At 36.8% G+C, this 13,760-nt stretch overlaps 1 long non-coding RNA gene across 2 annotated transcripts; it reads left to right on the plus strand.

Annotated features, from left to right (window-relative positions):
- Nucleotides 1-1,044: 1,044 nt before the first annotated feature.
- LOC127115477 (uncharacterized) lies at nt 1,045-13,398 on the plus strand. 2 transcript variants are annotated; one of them, XR_007800742.1, is made up of 3 exons: nt 1,045-1,275; nt 1,375-1,481; nt 12,790-13,398. It is a non-coding gene; the product is annotated as an uncharacterized LOC127115477 (long non-coding RNA). The 2 variants fall into 2 exon arrangements; XR_007800741.1 differs by lacking the exon at nt 12,790-13,398 and adding an exon at nt 1,582-2,190.
- The last annotated feature ends 362 nt before the right edge of the window (nt 13,399-13,760 follow it).

The following is a 13,760-nucleotide window of genomic DNA, read 5'->3' on the forward strand; positions in this document are numbered from 1 at the left end:
AAATAAATAAAATCGGGCACAAACAAATAATGCATGAGTGTAAGTGCAAGAGAACCGGCTCATTGTAAGAAAGCCCAAGAGTAAGCTATGTGAGGTTGATGGCGATGCTTAAAAAGCAATCGACTTACACGGGTTTGAAAATGGGCTCGATATTAAATCGAGAAAAGTATGATTTTTTTTGTTTTTTTAAAAAAAGGTTTTGCATGTATGATGAAATTAAATAAAGAAGCATGGACATAAAAAATATTACAAGAAACAAAATACTAAAAACAAAATAATAATAAAATATAAAATCTAAAAAGAAATGAAATACTAAAAAAATACTAAAGAAAAATGAAATACTACAAAAAGTATTGAACTCACTCCACCTAAGACTATGGAACTAACCCCTCTCCACTAGGCTATTTAACCATTAACTGTTATTTAAGTACTAATCTAAATATATAAACTAAGGTAAATAAAAAAAGAAATAAAACTAAAAAAACTAATAAATAGGAAAACTAATGGACTACCCTAATTAAACCTAATTAAACTAATCAAAATAAGAAAATCCTAATTAATCAGTACTTTACTCTAAACCTAAATCTAATTTGAATTTTTAAATATATCCTACAAAATCTAAACTAAATTATTTTAAAAAAAAATCTAAACTAATATTATTTTAAAAAAATCTAAACTAATATTATTTTAAAAATCTAAACTAAAATGATTTTAAAAAAAACCAAACTAAAATTATTTAAAAAAAGATCTAAACTAAAATTATTTAAAAAAAGATCTAAACTAAAATTATTTAAAAAAAAGATCTAAACTAACATTATTTAAAAAAGATCTAAACTAAAATTATTTAAAAAAAAGATCTAAACTAACATTATTTAAAAAAGATCTAAACTAAAATTATTTTAAAAAATCTAAACTAAAATTATTTTTTAAAAAAAAGTCTAAACTCAACTGATTTTAAATTTCTAATCTAAATAAATATCCTATCTAAAATAAATTAGGGAAAGAAAATTAAAAAGAAAAGAAAAACTCTCGAATCCTCTCCTCCCAATCTCACTCTCAAAATCGCTCGCGCTCTCAGCAAGCTTTCAATCTCTCATCCCTAACCTATCTCAACGCAACCTCTCTCAATCTTTCCCAATCGCATTTCTCTCATCCCAAGCCTATCAAACCTAAAGACGCCACATAAGAGAGATTCAGAGGGAAAACGGAGTGATGCTCACCTTTGGGTGTGATTTCGGTGGTTGCGGCAAGCTTGCAATGAGCTCCCTTTGCCAGGTTCGGTTTTTTTCTTGGTCTTTTTAGATTTAGGGTTTTTTAAACTCGCCGTTTTTTCTCCTTTTTTCTCTGAAATTGCTCTCCTCTATTTATCTCAAGGATTAGGGTTTTCGGATTGATACTCAAGAGCTCAATGGGGAAATTTTCAGAAGCGCTTTTGCTGTTCAGAAACGAGTTTAGCCCGTTTGATGATGGATTTCGAAAAGGTAGCCTTACCGTAACCTTTCTCCTTGATTCTTGTCTTAATCCTATTTTGGGAAATTTCTTGAGTTTTACTGCTTGACAGTTAATCCTTTGTTACTGCAGTGAAATGGGGTTGTGAGAAGGATCAAGAACCTGAAGATGAGATTGGTCAAGAGTAGATGATAGATTGATGCCACTATCGATCAAATTATTTTCGAGATGAAGCTCTTGTAATATTGGCATTGTGGAAAAAATCTGGTAGAAGAAAGCCTTTTAATTGGTTGGAACTGATATCAAGCACTCTAAGCTTTGGATACCGGGTTAACTCATTTGGAAGGTTGTCACCGAGATCATCACCGGATAAGTTCAAATAGTTTAATCGCATAAACTGAGGAGTTACCTTGGGGATGTTCCTAGTCAAACGATTCTGGCTGAGATCAAGATATTCTATGTTCCCCCATTTAAACATCCTCGTCAAATTTCCTTCAAATTTGTTATTTGACAGATCAAGTACAACGCAACTTCCAGTCAGCGGCGACAACTGGCCGGTGAAACCATTCGACGAGATATTCAGAAAGTGAAGCGTCGTGGATGTAATTATACTCAGCGGTCCTGAGAGATTGTCGGCGCTCAAATCAAGTTCAGTTAGAACCAAAGAATCTCCTTTAAGTAAGCCTCCTGAAAATCTATTGTTGCTAAGCTTAAGGATTTGGAGATCGTAAACAAAATCGAATCCAGGTAATTCACCATTCAATTGGTTATAACTGAGATCCAACACCTTCAAGTTTTGGAAAACCGGTTTTTGAGGGAGTTGGATTGCTCACAGCATGATTTTTTTAAATGCATTTACAACCTCTGGTTTTTTCACTTGACTGCCATATTCATCTTCTGTTTTTCCTTTCCGATATGCACCGAATATTTGATGATGATGACGCATTGGTGTTTGCTTGGTTTCGACCGAAATTAACTGCTAATCTTGGATCAATGGACTGTTGTGATGCTGAAATTTTGCAGGAACAAAGGTTGCATCAACAAAACAGTTGCTTTCCACTTTGATCGGATTTGCTTGTGCAGAGGTTATATTGTGGCTTGCTTCTGTATATGTGCGGGATGCCGTTGTTTTGCAGGTTGTAATTTTGGAATTTTGTTGGCGGTGTTGGGAGGGCAGCCCAAGCCAAGAGTATACACTCCAATGATAAGAAAGGTAGCTGTTCTGAATTACCGAGTCAATTTTGAAACTTTAATCTTTGAAGATTCTAGCAGTAGCCCTGACTTGTTGAATGTGCATGATGATTGCAGCCTTATTGTAGCAGGTCAATATCTGAAAAGGTTTGTGATCCTGATGTATTTTGGTTATGGTTCTGATGTAGTATGTATCATATGTTCTGCAGGTATTGATTTATGCAGTCTTGGTTCTTCTTTCCAGGCCTAACAAGCCTCAATGCCACTTCAGCAGCCGTGTTTGCTGCAACAACGACGTCCGCTGCACGTCCTGTAACAGACCCCTCTTGAAGAACATGTGCGTGAGCCACGGCAGCAATAAACCAACGATATTTTTGGCAAAGCAACAGTCTCTCATTAGACAGCTTCAACTTCATCAGAGTTCACGGCTTCCCTATTTAGGTTATCCCCTGACCGAAACTAGGAAGAAATTTCATTTATAGCAGAGTTCAATTGTTCAATCTTATTAGACAATACTTTCCTTGTTTTCTCTAAAGCCTTTTCTTCATCATATGTAAACTTCGGCAGTTTTTTTTTCATTAACTCCTTCCTGTCAGTTCCAGCTATAGCATTGTTGATCTGAGGTGCATACGCACATCCAGGAGTTCCAACGATTAAATCCTCCCAAGATAAAGCTGCCAACAAAGACGCTAGCATTGTTGCCCCTTCCACCATCACTATATGCAGCTTGAACAATTAGAGGCTTTCCGGTAGAAGAAAGGTGCAACCTGCGTTGACGAAGCGAGGAAATGGATGGTTCGATAATCATGAAGTGTAGTATTTGGAACATGTCATGTAGCATAAAAGCTAGTGTAGGATTAGGACCTTTTTGTAAGAACAACATGTAATGTCACATTTTAGTATCAATGCTCATTCTCATGGATAAATTCTAGCAATGCATTGATATGGAAATGGAATTGTTTGTCCTTTGGAAGATGACTTTGTAATTCATGAAAATGTTGTAATGCCATTTTGATTTTGAAATGTACTATGGATATAAAAATGGATTTTTTTTTAGAAATACTCCAAGACTAATTTAAATATCAATTTAAATAATAATAAAAATCAGTAGAAAACCCAATTAAAATCAAATTAATCCAATAATTTGTTAAAATTACTTTTGATATCAATTCTAACATCTATTTGAAAATTAAAATCAATTAGAGTTTTGAATCATTAGTAAAAAATAACAATTAAAATTAAATTGAAATTTGGGAATTAAACTTAATTTGAAATTAAAATCAAAAATTGAAAAATTCAAAAGTCAAATGATTAAAATCCATTTTATAGTCAAAAGCACCATGATCGAAAAGGCATAGACAATGGTCAATGTGCAACAAAAATATGGAGTTGGGAATGAATGTATGCAAATGAACTGTAGGCCAAGTGCCAATCAAAAATAAAAAAATTCAGGGTCAAAATAGGGGTATGACAGTTGCCCCTATTTAAGTATCTTCTACTAGATCATATGAAGCAGGACACTCTTCATATGATCATAGTGGGAGATGGTTAAATACTAAAAAACCCGGATTTTGATCCTGAATCCCTATGACATGATGTGATATGATATGATATGATATGATATGATATGATATGATATGATATGATATGATATGATATGATATGATATGATATGATATGCATGGATGCATGATTTTTTTTTTGTAATTTTATCTGCTAAGGATATGATGGACCCTTAACAGGAGATGCTACTAGACAGACCAAAACTGTAGGGAATACTGATGATCCACAGGGAGACAAACAAATGGTAAGAAACAACTTGCTGGGGAGACAGTCCTGCTTGGAGAATCAGGCACACACTGGGGAGTATTCAACGTGAGATTTGATGAACGGCACTTAGAATACAACCGAATAAAGAAAAAGATGCTATGACAGGTTCATATAAGACCTGACAACGCTGGGGAATAATCAAGGAGAAAACTCTTCAGAACAGGTTCATGTATGACCTGACACCGGAATAAGGAGGTTCAATGACAGGTTCATACAGGACCTGAATAGGATTGAACAAAGAATCTTCAGAGTAGGTTCAAGCATGACCGGACCCCGGAATAAAAAGGTTCAATGACAGGTTCGTATAAGATCTGAATAGGATTGAACAAAGAATCTTCAGAGTAGGTTCAAGCATGACCGGACCCCGGAATAAAAAGGTTCAATGACAGGTTCGTATAAGACCTGAATAGGATTGAACAAAAAAATCTTCAGAGCAAGTTCAAGGATGACCTGACCCCGGAATAAAAAGGTTCAATGACAGGTTCGTATAAGACCTGAATAGGATTGAACAAAGAATCTTCAGAGCAGGTTCAAGGATGACCTGACCCCGGAATAAAAGGGTTCAATGACAGGTTCGTATAAGACCTGAATAGGATTGAACAAAGAATCTTCAGAGCAGGTTCAAGCATGACCGGACCCCGGAATAAAAAGGTTCAATGACAGGTTCGTATAAGACCTGAATAGGATTGAACAAAGAATCTTCAGAGTAGGTTCAAGCATGACCGGACCCCGGAATAAAAAGGTTCAATGACAGGTTCGTATAAGACCTGAATAGGATTGAACAAAGAATCTTCAGAGCAGGTTCAAGGATGACCGGACCCCGGAATAAAAAGGTTCAATGACAGGTTCATATAAGACCTGAATAGGATTGAACAAAGAATCTTCAGAGCAGGCTCAAGCATGACCGGACCCCGGAATAAAAACAAATGGACTCTGACCGTAAGCAATGGACTACAACCACCCTTTAACGGATTTTGCCAACAACAATTGGACTTGAAAATGACCGGGAAAACCGGATGTTGGTTTAGGGATACCAAAGACAAACTGGAATTAGAGGTCAAAGGATATAGGATCAACAACAAGACCTGGGTCAATGCAAAATGAGCACGAAGTACATTTCGGCCATGCATGATTTGTATTCTTTTATGCATGATATATGAATGATCATGCTATGAGAATGCTGACACCTGAGTGGACTGGGAGTTGGTAAAGGCTTTTTATGGAAGCTCATGATTCCTCAACACCGAGAACTCAACCAAATATTTTATGATAGATGTTGCCAAAGGAGGATTCTACCCAGTTTGATAGCCACAGCTCAGCCAATGGATCCTTTTGGAGGATCAATGAATCGTGCTAGCATAATTTTCAGGCACTCGTCTTAAACTCGACAGTTGTTGACGTATGGCAGAATTCGTTTGAACAGTTTGAAAGCATGAAGAAGGAGGTTCTGCCCCTCTGTGGCTCATCTTGCCCCAGTTTGTTGGGTCTTTGGAAATGTTCACCTTGAAAGTGAGTTTGGAAACAACTTGCCATGAGACTACCTCGAGATGGCTTGCCCCAAGTGTTTGAAACTTGTAATGGTCTGAACTTGGCTAACCAAATGTTGGAATGACAGACTCTTGGTTGTCTGTCTTTTGGATAGCTGGACTCATTGAGCTCTGAGGTGGCTTGCCCCGGACTAAGTCTTGAAGCAAATTACTCTTGGCTAACTGAACCATGGAGTGATTGGACTTACTGAGCTCTGAGGTGGCTTGCCCCGGTCTAATTCTTGAAGCAGATTACTCTTGCCTTAAGGACACTTAGAGTGATTAGCTCGAATTAACTGATGCTCAAAGTGATTTGCCCTTGACTAGACTTCTTTCACTCCATCAAGTTCCTCAACTGTGTATTGAATTTCTTTGATGCTAAGTGTTGACTCGCAAATAAGATTGTTCATTCAAAAATGGTAATTTTAATTCAATGTTTATGCAAAAATTTGAAATCAAAATTTATTGATATGAACGGGTAAAATACAGTGAACGAGTCGTTGATAAGAACACAATGGTGATCAAGTCATTCACAGTATGCAAGTTGGTGCCATCAAATGATTAACAAAAATCGTTTGGAGTCAGGTTAACACAACCTTGTTGTAGTATGCTTTCAAAATAAACCCTGCCTCAATTAGGTCTTTTAAGGGTTGTAACGTGGTCTGGTTCGCGGTTTCTTGAAACAAAAGGATGTAAGGCTCAAAATTTGTTTTTACCCACCCCTTCTTCTTGATGATCTCCAGATCCTATGTTCAGTTAATTCAATACACGCATTCGACTTCGAAGGTTCGAAGGTGTGATGAGGATTCAAGACGAATTTTCTTGAAATGGCAGTCACCTTATTTTTTTTTGTTGAGGATTCAATGACCTCTTTTGATTGATTTATTTTATCCCTAATTTTGCCTGGACCGTTTCTTTGAAGCTTTCGGTCCATCGGGATGCCCTGACTTTTGCCTAAGTCATTTTTGTGGTATTTGACTTAGCGGACTTTTATTTTTTATTTTTTAAAGGTATTGACTGCCACATTATTGGTGGATAAGGATCAACCAACACTAATTTTAGCTTTTCTTAACTTCTTCAACACTTCAACATGCGTGCGAAGGATAACACGTGGTTGAACCTAATTGGAGGGTGTTCGTATGGACGATTTTTGAAAGATCGAATACATGATCAAACTATCTGAACACAACTACCCTGCCCCAGGTTAAGATTAAGGGTTTTAGATCCGAAATAAACACCAACTTCTAGGCTCAAAGTGGTTGACTAGGGATTAACTCCTTATCTCTTCAGTGTTTGGGGATTTGAAACAATGCCTTACATCATCGATAAGGTTTTACTCAAAAGCATACCACAACAATTTCAGGTGTTTCGTTTTCATCATCCTCCCTCCAATCTTTGTTAACACAACAGTTTGATAAACAAAAGTGAATGAGAGGAGAATTTTTGTTTTTTAACATAAATGAAAAACGAGTGAATACGAATGGATCAATTCAAAAGATGCATAAACATTTCATTAATCTTACCAATTCAATAAAACAACAATGTTTAAAAGCAAATAACAAACAACATGCAAAGAAGCTACAAAAGAAGTGTTGAAACAACCAAATGATTGCCAGCTTTAGGGAATTGATTTCTTCAAACTTGAAGATTGGGATCAACCACCTTTTTGACATGATGATCTTCAAATTCTTTTATTTCAATCTCATCGTCGAACGCAACCCTCTTGGATCCACTACTCACTTCTCCTTTTCTTTCATTGGTATAGGTCGTGACATTGGAAATCCAAGGCGGTATCTCAATGCTCTTACCAGGAAACAATGATAGCTCACTAGCCACATCCCTGACATCTTCCTTGTGGTACAAAACCTTAAGGGGTTTCAAGGGTCCTTTCCCTTTATCATTACTTGGCCCAGAGATCAGGGTATATGTACTTGAGACTTCCTCCTTGAGTGTTGGTGACCTTATGTCAATCAATCTTTGCAACTTGAGCTTAAAACTCTTGCATTCCTCGATGGAGTGTCCCATTGTTCCAGTATGGTATTCGCACTTGATCTTCGGGTGATCTTCTTCAAAGACTAAGCTCTTCTTGTTAATCAGTTCTCGTACCAAATATTTTAGCGCACAGCAAGAATCTAGGTCATGTCCCAATGCCCCTTTATGGAATTCACACGTTGCATTTGGATTGTACCATGGTAGGTCTGGTGACACAGGCGTGAGAGCTCGAGGGGTCACCAAAGCATTCTGGATCAGTAGCGGGTAGAGCTTGCTATATGGCACCGGAATCGGGTCATTGTGATCCTGGTTCTTCTTGCTCTGATTCTGATTTTTGTTTTGAACCTGACTTCGGTGATTTTGAGGAGGAATGGCCAAAGGATGTTGATGATGACGCCTTGAGGGTGGTCTATATACTGGTAAATGAGGGGTTGCCACATAGAATTTCCCTTGACCTGGGGTAACACCAGATGGATGTGGCGTAGTAGCTCTCTTTGTTGCAGCAGCGTATATTGGGTGACCCTCTCTTCCCAACAAGACTTGCAGGGTTTCCAAGACCCATCTCATTTGGATCTTCAAAAGATTAAGTTCCTCCTTCAGTGCTTCTTGGCCTTTCCTTAGCTCGTCCATCATCCCCTGAGACATGGTTCTTTGCTCTTCGCGTGTTGAGAATCACTTTGCTTCACGGACAAAAGATGGATGAGTTTTTTTGGTATTTTGTTTGGAGAATGACATGCATTATGATGCGATGCAAATGCAATGAATGAATGCAATGCAAGCCATGCATATTTGTGTTTTTTCTTTAATACACGGGTTCAAAAGTCTGAGGTACTGATAAATTTGATTGCTTTTCCAAAACGGGGTTCTCACCGGGTATGATCTAGGGCTTTGTTACAAAGGATCCCCAGAGTCATTGATTCACAAGACTGTTTGACGCTTACGGGAAATACTTCCCGGTCGTCAACTCCATCAAGGGAATCTACTCTGGGTGAGGTTCTCGTACCGACCCTTACGAAGTATACACCTCGCGAGTCCGTACTACGTAACCATCGACTGGGTTCTAGACAGGGTACTCAGAGTCCTGGATTCAAAAGACTGTTTGACGCTTACGGAAAATACTTTCCGGTCATCAACTCCATCTAGGGAATCTATTCTGAGCGAGGTTCTCGTATCGATTCTTACGAAGTATACACCTCGGGAATCCATACTACGCAACCATCATTTCTAGTTGGCCAAAGGTTTAATGTTCTAAAAGGTCCTTAGAGTCATGGACCCCTTTGAAACATCGGCGCTTACGAGGTATACACCTCGGGCGACAATATTTGCAAAAGGATCTACTCTAAGTGAGGTTCTCGTACCGACTCTTACGAAGTATACACCTCGGGAGTCCGTACTACTCAACCATCGTCCTATCTTATGTTTTTTTCCACTCTAGACTCGGGTGTAGAGTCTTTCCCACATGGTTTGCAATCAAAATCCAAGTACCAACAATCACAATAGAACCAATATTCAACAGATATATCAATATAATAATAAAGATAATAACAAACAATAAATAAGGAAAAGCCACACAATTAAACAAACAAAGGCACACAAACGTCCTAACTAGGCTTGACTCGCTTAGGGATTGGTGGCCTTCTTCCCCAGCAGAGTCGCCATCTGTCGCACCTCGAAAAAATGGGGATACGACTTCAAAGCGAAGCGCGATCGCACGCTCGCAATGATGGACTGAACAGAGTCACCACCGAACTTTATTTATTCCTAAAAAGGAAAGGGGAAATATCGATAAAACCCAAGACAAATGAAAGGATAAGATATGGTCATCGCAACCAATATCAGGGTTCGGGAGTCGATTACGCAAGGGGAAGGTATTAGCACCCCTCACGTCCGTTGTACTCAACGGGAACCATTAGGTCAGTTGTGTGCGTTAATGTTAGTTTGAAATGATAGGCTTTTCAAGTTATTAGGTGGGAAAGAATGAATATAAGAGAGAAGAAATGTTTTTGGATTTTTTTAACGAAGGACTAAACCTAAGTTTTTTATTAGTGGGCCTGACAAGATTTACGAATCTTGCTCCTACGTATCTCAAAAGAGAAATCAAGGCTTACGTAGTTCTGGGTAGAGAAATGTTTGTTTGTTGGTCGATTTTAGCGAAAGCTATATTGTATTAATCGACATAAACATCGTTTTACCCAAAACAGATGAGGAGTGGACGCGTACCACACATCGAACGGATTTATAGATCTACATTCGGAAAAGCGTCATTTAACTCTACTCAAAAATCGTGGCCGAAACATTGTTTTGTATCTCTTAAGACAATATATCTTTCATTTAAAAAGGGTTTTTGATTGGTCGCACGGCGGCGAGAAATAAAGAGTTTGATTGGTTGGATGTGCTTTGAGTGATGGCGAGAACTTGGATGAGCGAGATATACATCTCGAATCCTAGCCTCAGGAGTGCATGGCATACGCCATGTTCCATTTCCATCTTTATTGAAAAAGTATTAAGATAGGAATTAAGTATTTTGAAGTTTGATTGAGAAAGAGTTTGAAGAAACCGCATTAACAAATTTTAGACGGTGGCGAGAGTTAAGATTGGCGAGGCATACGTCTCGAATCTTAACCTCAGGAGTGCATGGTATACACCATGTTCCATTTCCACCTTTATTGAAAAGTGTTTAGATAGGGATTAATATTTTTTGAGTTTGTTGTGAAAATGACTTGACCTAGATCAAGTATTGATGGATGTTGGAGAAAAGATTTGAATGAGTGTTTGAGAGAAAATAAAGTAGATAAACTTGTATGATGGCGAGGGCTAGGATTGGCGAGGCATACGTCTCGAATCCTAACCTCAGGAGTGCGCGGTATACACCACGTTCCATTTCCATCTTTATTGAAAAGGTCTCTAGATAGAGATTAATATTTTTTTGAGTTTTTATTATGAAAAATGGCTTGACGTTGAATCAAGCATTTGATGAAGTTTTGAGACGGGATGGAATAGGAGAGAGAAATGAGTTGGTTTGTTTATTGAGAAAATGCTCGACGTTGGATCGAGTCCTTATTTTTGTATTTTTTGAAATTGTCGATTTTATTCTTATATTAGCATCTAACTAAACAACCAAGCAATAGAGAAATAAAAGGTACAAAATTATTACACATTGGGGGAGTGGGGTACATTTGTCAAATGGGGATTAAAAAATCATGAAATAAATAAAATCGGGCACAAACAAATAATGCATGAGTGTAAGTGCAAGAGAACCGGCTCATTGTAAGAAAGCCCAAGAGTAAGCTATGTGAGGTTGATGGCGATGCTTAAAAAGCAATCGACTTACACGGGTTTGAAAATGGGCTCGATATTAAATCGAGAAAAGTATGATTTTTTTTGTTTTTTTAAAAAAAGGTTTTGCATGTATGATGAAATTAAATAAAGAAGCATGGACATAAAAAATATTACAAGAAACAAAATACTAAAAACAAAATAATAATAAAATATAAAATCTAAAAAGAAATGAAATACTAAAAAAATACTAAAGAAAAATGAAATACTACAAAAAGTGCTACATATAAGTATTGAACTCACTCCACCTAAGACTATGGAACTAACCCCTCTCCACTAGGCTATTTAACCATTAACTGTTATTTAAGTACTAATCTAAATATATAAACTAAGGTAAATAAAAAAAGAAATAAAACTAAAAAAACTAATAAATAGGAAAACTAATGGACTACCCTAATTAAACCTAATTAAACTAATCAAAATAAGAAAATCCTAATTAATCAGTACTTTACTCTAAACCTAAATCTAATTTGAATTTTTAAATATATCCTACAAAATCTAAACTAAAATTATTTTTAAAAAAAAATCTAAACTAATATTATTTTAAAAAAATCTAAACTAATATTATTTTAAAAATCTAAACTAAAATGATTTTAAAAAAAACCAAACTAAAATTATTTAAAAAAAGATCTAAACTAAAATTATTTAAAAAAAGATCTAAACTAAAATTATTTAAAAAAAAGATCTAAACTAACATTATTTAAAAAAGATCTAAACTAAAATTATTTAAAAAAAAGATCTAAACTAACATTATTTAAAAAAGATCTAAACTAAAATTATTTTAAAAAATCTAAACTAAAATTATTTTTTAAAAAAAAGTCTAAACTCAACTGATTTTTAAATTTCTAATCTAAATAAATATCCTATCTAAAATAAATTAGGGAAAGAAAATTAAAAAAGAAAAGAAAAACTCTCGAATCCTCTCCTCCCAATCTCACTCTCAAAATCGCTCGCGCTCTCAGCAAGCTTTCAATCTCTCATCCCTAACCTATCTCAACGCAACCTCTCTCAATCTTTCCCAATCGCATTTCTCTCATCCCAAGCCTATCAAACCTAAAGACGCCACATAAGAGAGATTCAGAGGGAAAACGGAGTGATGCTCACCTTTGGGTGTGATTTCGGTGGTTGCGGCAAGCTTGCAATGAGCTCCCTTTGCCAGGTTCGGTTTTTTTCTTGGTCTTTTTAGATTTAGGGTTTTTTAAACTCGCCGTTTTTTCTCCTTTTTTCTCTGAAATTGCTCTCCTCTATTTATCTCAAGGATTAGGGTTTTCGGATTGATACTCAAGAGCTCAATGGGGAAATTTTCAGAAGCGCTTTTGCTGTTCAGAAACGAGTTTAGCCCGTTTGATGATGGATTTCGAAAAGGTAGCCTTACCGTAACCTTTCTCCTTGATTCTTGTCTTAATCCTATTTTGGGAAATTTCTTGAGTTTTACTGCTTGACAGTTAATCCTTTGTTACTGCAGTGAAATGGGGTTGTGAGAAGGATCAAGAACCTGAAGATGAGATTGGTCAAGAGTAGATGATAGATTGATGCCACTATCGATCAAATTATTTTCGAGATGAAGCTCTTGTAATATTGGCATTGTGGAAAAAATCTGGTAGAAGAAAGCCTTTTAATTGGTTGGAACTGATATCAAGCACTCTAAGCTTTGGATACCGGGTTAACTCATTTGGAAGGTTGTCACCGAGATCATCACCGGATAAGTTCAAATAGTTTAATCGCATAAACTGAGGAGTTACCTTGGGGATGTTCCTAGTCAAACGATTCTGGCTGAGATCAAGATATTCTATGTTCCCCCATTTAAACATCCTCGTCAAATTTCCTTCAAATTTGTTATTTGACAGATCAAGTACAACGCAACTTCCAGTCAGCGGCGACAACTGGCCGGTGAAACCATTCGACGAGATATTCAGAAAGTGAAGCGTCGTGGATGTAATTATACTCAGCGGTCCTGAGAGATTGTCGGCGCTCAAATCAAGTTCAGTTAGAACCAAAGAATCTCCTTTAAGTAAGCCTCCTGAAAATCTATTGTTGCTAAGCTTAAGGATTTGGAGATCGTAAACAAAATCGAATCCAGGTAATTCACCATTCAATTGGTTATAACTGAGATCCAACACCTTCAAGTTTTGGAAAACCGGTTTTTGAGGGAGTTGGATTGCTCACAGCATGATTTTTTTAAGTGCATTTACAACCTCTGGTTTTTTCACTTGACTGCCATATTCATCTTCTGTTTTTCCTTTCCGATATGCACCGAATATTTGATGATGATGACGCATTGGTGTTTGCTTGGTTTCGACCGAAATTAACTGCTAATCTTGGATCAATGGACTGTTGTGATGCTGAAATTTTGCAGGAACAAAGGTTGCATCAACAAAACAGTTGCTTTCCACTTTGATCGGATTTGCTTGTGCAGAGGTTATATTGTGGCTTGCT

Source organism: Lathyrus oleraceus, chromosome 1, assembly GCF_024323335.1.
Source record: "Lathyrus oleraceus cultivar Zhongwan6 chromosome 1, CAAS_Psat_ZW6_1.0, whole genome shotgun sequence".
In the NCBI taxonomy this organism is placed as follows: domain Eukaryota; kingdom Viridiplantae; phylum Streptophyta; class Magnoliopsida; order Fabales; family Fabaceae; genus Lathyrus; species Lathyrus oleraceus.